General features: G+C 39.2%; 1 long non-coding RNA gene across 1 annotated transcript; it reads left to right on the forward strand.

The window, feature by feature from the left end:
- The first annotated feature begins 850 nt into the window (after positions 1–850).
- Positions 851–5,330, forward strand: LOC147378675 (uncharacterized). The gene is made up of 3 exons (XR_015153029.1): positions 851–937; positions 3,735–3,802; positions 5,085–5,330. It is a non-coding gene; the product is annotated as an uncharacterized LOC147378675 (long non-coding RNA).
- The last annotated feature ends 2,288 nt before the right edge of the window (positions 5,331–7,618 follow it).

Raw genomic sequence — 7,618 nt, forward strand, 5'->3', positions numbered from 1 at the left:
TGTTTATCCAGTCAACCCACATGGTACACAGCTGTGAACTATTTAGAGAAGGTTTACTGGACACTCCTCTGTCTAGGAATTTGTTTCTTTCTTTTTGATTTTCAGCCTCATTATTGTACTGGGGACTACTTTATATGACTACATTAAGTGTTTTCTGAACAGCTGCTATTTCTAAGTAGTTCTGATGTCTTTAGGGGCATATTTCCATCAAAAGCCAAATTTCCTTGAAAGGAAGTCTGGTTCAATCAATTCATTTAGCATAATGAGTATATAAGTTGATACAAACAAGAATAATTATTGTTTTGTCCAACAGTGACCTGGATGCTGGGGCTGAAACAGGAAATGGGAGACACAGGTGGCTGCTTTTATAGAGAGTACATCCTGGTGGGGAGACCTAAAGTCAGTAAACATCCAGATCATTAAAAGAGAACAATCCAGCAAGAACTGATATGCACATAAAGAATAACTGTATGTGACAAGTTTCCTGGAAGGTTTTTTTCAGGTCTATTTCTTCAAGAGTCTAGAAGAGCGTAATTCACATCAAGAGGCAGCAAATCGCGACCATGTTCCCTTTCTGTTATTGAGACATTAGAGGGAGAAACAGAGGCTGAGGAACCCAAAACCTAACCAAACCAACAACAAAAGTGGTTGGGGGAAACACAGCAATGAAAAGTTATAGGCAGAACTGCTGACAGTAAAATAGCCAATGAGCAGGACGCCAAGACTAAGTGACTGGAGAGCTTGAGCCCACAGTACGTGTGGGCGTCTTGAGCTGCCATCACGGTTACAGAGGCTCTAGGCCTGTAGAGCTGGAGGTGACCTTCACTCATGTACTCCTCCTGTCTTACAGATGGCACGACTGGCCCCTGAATAGTGATGAGACTCACCCATGTCTTGCTTTGAAATTGAGAACCAGAACTAGAAGTTGGCCTTCCTGGTAAATTTAGTTTGCGTCACTAGCCATAATTGCTTTCACTTTCATCTGGGTTATTTGTGATATAGGTACTAAAAAATTTGGTTCCTGAGCTAGAATCCATAAGTGATGGTGTAAGATTTAGGTAGTCACCAAAATAGATTTTCAGGAAGTGTGTGTGTGTGTGCTCAGTCACTCAATTGTGTCCAACTCTTCGTGACCCCATGGTCTGTAAGCTGCCAGGCTCCTCTGTCTGTGGAATTTTTCAGACAAGAATATTATATTGGCAAATAATGTGTCTGTGCCTAAAATGATTAGTTAAACTTGTTCACAGATACTATTCTGATGGGGTTATGGAGAAACACAAACCCTGTTCCTTTTTCCCAGAACCACGAACCAAAAGCAAACTGTAAATATAGACTAACTTCTGTTGAAGACAAGGGCTTCAAAAGGCCCAAACCAGAGACCAAAAAAAAAAAAAAGAGCTAGGGTGATTAGTTCTTTAGTTATTTGGAAGGAATTCTAGTGAAGATTAAAAAACACCATGATCTGGTCTGTAGTTAAATCCCATGACATATAATTTTAGCAGTCATCTGGGAGACAGCCAGTGGTGGGTTGTAATTATGGAAATGCTGACGTAGCAGAAGTAGCAGAACACAGTGGAACCCAAATTAATTTTCAACATGCATGCCCGAGACCTAATAAGAAACTTCTATGGGTGATAGGAAAATAATTGAGAAATAAAAAAGTGAGACTGTATGAGTAAGTACAGAAAATAACGGAATTCTCCTCCGTGTATCCATGCTCTTTAAACTAGCTCCATGTACTCTCATCTGAGGAAATAGCAACATCATAGGAGTCTTCCCAGCTAGTCCTCTGAGTGAAGCTAAGAAGTTGGATGAAGGTTTCAAGGAATTTATAAAGCAATTTCCTGTTGCCATGAAGAGAAAGTTAATTAATATGAAAAATATCTAAACAGTATTTTTGAAATTGTCATTTTAAAAAGCTTTAAATAACAGCTATAACAGTAATTATCAATTTACCACAGGCTCACTTAGGGGCCCAGGAAAACTAAAAAATCTCACATGAAGGTAGAGCTTAGAGATGGCAGCTGCTTTTGGACCCTTTTAGAAGAGAAAGAGAAACAGGAGGTCATTTAACATACGGAATTCAGAAGCTCAGATCACGTCTTCTTCTCAAACTATCCTGCCGTTGGAAGCCATTAGATTTCTCTTGGCTAGAGAGTCTGCTTTTATTAAAAGCCTATAACCCTCTCATTGTCTGGAGTAAGTGATAGTAAACACTTTGTCAGCAAAAGCAGAAGCAAGATGTACACTTCTTGTTAAATCTCACTTCAGCTCTATGTAACGGAAGTTTCAGACAAAAGAAGATAAAGATATATCTGAGCAATGGTAAATGGGATTCCCTATCAAGGATGCCTTGGTCATGGGCACGATGTTCTTTATCTATTGTTAACGTCATGTAACAAAATACCCCCAAATTTAGCATCTTAAAACAATAAGTGTGTATTATCTCACACAGTTTCTGTGGGTCAGCAATTCGGGAATGGCTTAGATAAGATAGTTCTGATCCCAGATACCTTTAGAGCTGGCAGTCAAGATGCCAGGGCATTCACATGGCTATAGGCAAGTGGACTCAGTTCCTTGCTGGCTGTTTACAGGAAGCCTCAGTTATTTGGCCTAGGGGACTCGGCTGCTTTTCATGGCATGGCAGTTGACTCCCCTCAGAATTAATAATCAAAGTGAAGCCTTGGAAGTTACACTCCTTCATTTCCACAATAGCCTATTGGTTACATATCAGCCCTACTCAGTCAGGGGGATTATACAAAGGCATGAACACCGAGTGTTGAGGCCCATGGAACCATTTTGGAGCCCACCTACCGTATACCAACATCCAAAGTTTCTGCCTTTTTTACCACCTACCACTTATACTATTTGTTTAACATTTTTCTTTATGTGAACTTTTTAAGCTAACCCATCTCAAGCAACATTATCCATGAAATCAGGGATATGATGTGGTCTTTATTTTTAGGTACTAATCTCCAAATAAAAATATAACTATTAAAACAAAGTATAATCTTTCCTGTATCTTCTAATAGCAGCACAGGTATCACCAGTGTTACGTGTGCAACCCTTTGGAAAAACATCACTAGCCACAAACTTGAGAACACCTTGCCTGAAGGAGATACTTTTAAGTCTAGTGTAAGTCAGAAGACGTTTGTTCCATGTGACACCTTCACTTACACTAAATTCCCTAGAAATCTAAGATAATAGTGCTCAGGGTAGATTTCAACACTACAACATTGACCATTTGCTATAATGGTTTTAGTTGTCACTTGCCAGCTATCTTTTGTAATTACTTAAAACAGAAATAGTGTAAAGAATTGAACTGTAAGGGTAAAGCAGATTGTTCTCAGGACATAAAAGTAAACTCATCTTATTATATATTGTTACACTGCTGTCCACTCTCATTACCAAAGGCCATAAAGCAATTTTAACTGTTCCCTGGTATGTCACCAGCAAGAAGCGTCTCTGCTTTACTGTTCTGTTGAGCTGAATGTAATAGTTATATTTTAGAACTCTTACAGCTGGGAAATCTAGAAATGCCTTCTGGTCTTTGCTAATTCATTAAAATATTTGGTTTGGGTAACCTTGGGATTACCTGAAGTATAGTTGGGGAAATCATGTCATAATCACTGAATTTTATTAGCTCCCAGTGCTGTTTAATCATAAAATGCAATGTTCTGAAACCTAGAGCCTGTCCTGTCCCATGCTGGTGACTTTATTTCTTCTCTTGACAGGATGTCCATGAGCCCTGATCATGCTTTCCCGAGGGTGCCGTATTTATTGGTGTCCTGCATGGCCAAAGGTGACAATAAGATGATGATATAGTGTGGCTGGTGGGAAGAAACTCTATGCTGAGTATACGGGGATCTCCCATACGTCAACCTGAAAAGCTGGTGACCGTTTGCAAGGTTGACATTCTGTGATTTTATCATATACCTGTCAGGTTTACATATTTACTCCATTTGAGAAGAAAGTAGTACCTTTCACTTTAATTCTAAATTCCATGTCTGGATTAATATAACTAACATTTGTAATTAGGTTTTCTTCACCATTCTGTTTCATAATATGGAGGCACTTGGGGGAGCCGCAAAGCAGTACGTGCACCCACCGTGCTAATGCCGTTGTTATCAGAGTATTTCCTGTCCATCAGTTTCCTTTCATTAGGAAATATGACATTCAGAATTTGCAACTTAAAACTCTATGTGTGGGACTTCGCTAGTGGTCCAGTGGTTAAGACTCCACACTTCCACTGCAGAGGGCACATGTTTAATCCCTGGCCCAAGAAACTAAGATCTTACACAGTGTGCAGTGTGGCCAAAAACACAAACAGAAAACCTCCATTTGTCCAGCCTCTGCTTCACTAAGACAAGGGAGAGAAAGATCAGCCTAGATTATTCTTGTCACAGTTTATACCTGATCTCCGTTATGCTGTGTGTGACTTGGGTGTTTTTTTTAAAGGTGATTAATGAACTTTTCTCTTCCTTTACAACCAGAGTGGCACATCTTCATAATAAAATAACTCATGTAGCTAAATTAAATAGAGGTGTATTGTAAGGCTATAAAGGATCATTGTGTATATATCTAAGACAAAGAATCCAAGTAGATTTGGAGCTAAAAGTGGGCCTGAAGGCCATGCTCAAGCATTATTCTTTCTCTCAAGCATCTTGTGTTTTCTGTCATCTTATTTCTCTTCGCTTCTTCACACTCAGGCAGCTTCCTCTGCTTGCCACTGACCTCCCATGTAAAAGCACATAACTATTTCAGTGCCAACGATACTGTAGAAAATAGTATTTCCTAATGTCTTAAAATGTAATATTCATAAATCATGTTGCATATTTTGATTTGAGGACTCTGGGATTAATTATGTATTACTAAATCAAAAAATCAGAGGGTAGAGACTGGATTCAATGTTGGGTTTTGTATTATGCCTAAGGAATGGCATTGCTCAGAAACTGTTCTTAATGCTTAGGAGACTGAGTCTTTGACATTGTATCAGTCTAAGCAAAACAGGAGGTTTTTAAAATCAGTTTATTGGTTTTAACTTTCCTATATTCCATTTCACTTTTCTTTCCTTCCCCTGACAGGTACATCTGGCCCCAGGCTGCCCAGGTCCTATGTGAAACAAAATTGGAAACCTGGACAAGTCCTGGCTCACAGTACTCCAGGGTGTACACTCCACATCCACCCCTTTACTCCTACTTTTCAGGCTCATTTTATCTTGACTTATTTTGCACAGTAGCCTATATTTCCTCTGGAGCCTTTTAAAAAAGAAATTGGAATGTGTTGGAAAGCTAAAGGTGCTCCAGTAAAAAGAAAACATTTCCTGCTGACCACATTGTCTCCTATAATATATTAATATCCAAATCTGTTCTAAATGTATATTTTAAATTACCCCTTATATAATTGTTTGTGGAGAGGTAGAGAAAGTCTAAACGATACCCACTAAAGTTTTGAAGGCTTTGCTAACTTTTAAAATTCTTTGTAGTTTAGTAAGCACAAATTTAAATCCAAGGATACAATTTTTAAAAGAATAAGATGCCGTCTTGATTTTTCACCTTATCTTTGCCTCTTGATCTTGCTATCTTAGGAATCTTCAAAGGCTCTTTCCTGGCTGTCTTTCTGGTCTGACTTTGCTGAAGACAAATCCCAAACCATGGTATACCCTTTATGAACTTCCTTCAGTCGTGGGTTTAGCTATAGCTGTTCCAGAATGCTCTCTTCCCTTCCCTTGACCCTGAAGACATTTCCAGGCTCCCTCATTCATCAGGCCATCTATCACCAGCCCTCCCATTCTGCTGCTTTGCCCTTCCTCCCAATGACACATCCATCACTCCTGATGCTGGATTTTTCTCTCCACCGGCAGCTCAGATATGATGTTTTGATCTTTCCTTATCTCTCTTCCTGTTCTTATTGAGCATTCAGCCTCCCTAGGCTTACAGTAGCTCATTCCATGCCCACTATTACCCTGTTCCCCTTTATCTTTTAAATTTGTCTCCACTCCTAAACCCAGTTCTGGCTTCAAGTGCCTGGGAGGGAAATACAGATATCTTGAAACTATCAGTCATCTGGATAACAACTGAGAGCCTCATAGTGATGATTTCAACACTGGCCCATCTTTCTCTGGCTCCTTCCTGTAGTTCTGTCTTATCCTTGGTTAAATTTTGCTTAATGTAGTTGTATTCATGACACTGCTTTACCTATACCTGACTACATACTAGAACTTAAATAATCCTGAAAACCCATGTCCCAGTGGAAGCAAGCAGAAAGTCAGGCAAGCGTGATATGTCTTGTTACTTGTTGGCAAAGTGCTTTCAGAAAAGTTCCATCATCTCTGCTTCCCTATTCTTGACTTTTAAAAAAGTCATTCAACCTTGAGCATATTATGCTATGTGGAATAAGCCATAGAGAGGAAGACAGATATTGTATGATCACTCTTATTTGTAGAATCTTAAATCAAACAAACAAAACCAAGCTCTTTGATAGGTGAGAACAGATAGGTGCTTTCCAGAGGGAGAGGATGAATAAAGGGTGATCAGAATGGGTGAAGAGAGTCAGAAGGTAAAAAATTCCAGGTATAAAATGAATGTCATGGTGATTTAATGTATAGCCTGGTGACTAGTTAAGAATACTGTATTGCATATTTGAAATTGTTAAAGAATAAATCTTAAAAGTTCTCATTACAAGAAAGAAAATTTCTGTAGCTATATATAGCAACAAATGTTAACTAGACTTATTTCAGTATCTACATAGATCAAAGCATCATGTTGTACCCCTAAAACTAATATATGTCACTTATACCTCAATTTAAAAATTAATAATTAAATGAGAAAGGTATCAGTTCAGAAATGAGAAATACCGTTTCCCACTGCACTCACCACTCTCTGCCCTCGAGTCTCATGTCTGTGCCCTGCCCTGAATTACACTCTGCCTGTTGGCATCCCATGTGAGTATTTCACTTAGCACCAGCAGCAGCTGCTCCCCATAGCAAAGCAGCTGTGAAAGCTGATCAGCCAGGATTTTTCACTTGAATCCGTTTAAACTGAGCCCACAAAGATGTGGCAGACACAACTGAGTCATTTCTTTCCATTTTACTATCATAGCCTTATGCTTGGAGCAGCATGTTTGGTCTGTGCCTCGGGTACTAGGAAGAGTACCAAAGCCTCCTGTCACTAATAACACCCTTTTCCACATTAACCCTTCAAATCTCAGTGAATGTTTTCGAGAACCAATAGGAGTGACTTCCCCAGGGTCTGGCTTCTCTCTCAGTGGGTGACGCTATAACACATTTCATCTTTTTGAAGTGAGCAATCTGTTAGTTTCAACACATCATTTCTCTTTTTCTCCCATATTTGCATCTGTAGCCAAGAAGGATTCATTTCACTTAGCAGCAGCTCTTAAAAGAATTTTAGATATTTTATCTAGCTATCTACCTACTTATGTATTTATTTAATGTAGTCACTGCCTTATAATCTACATTTTGAATGATTTCAACTCTTTCTCTTCTCCTTACCCTGAACCTGTCCATTTGACTCTTCTTTGTTTCAACCCGTGGCTCCTCTCCAGCTGGGCTTTCACTGGTCTATCCAAGACCTCCTCACTTTGCAGATCCATCTCTTTC

This window comes from Bos grunniens, chromosome 2 (assembly GCF_055505025.1).
Source record: "Bos grunniens cultivar Pamir isolate PY7600 chromosome 2, Bosgru_T2T1.0, whole genome shotgun sequence".
NCBI classification, from domain to species: Eukaryota; Metazoa; Chordata; class Mammalia; order Artiodactyla; family Bovidae; genus Bos; species Bos grunniens.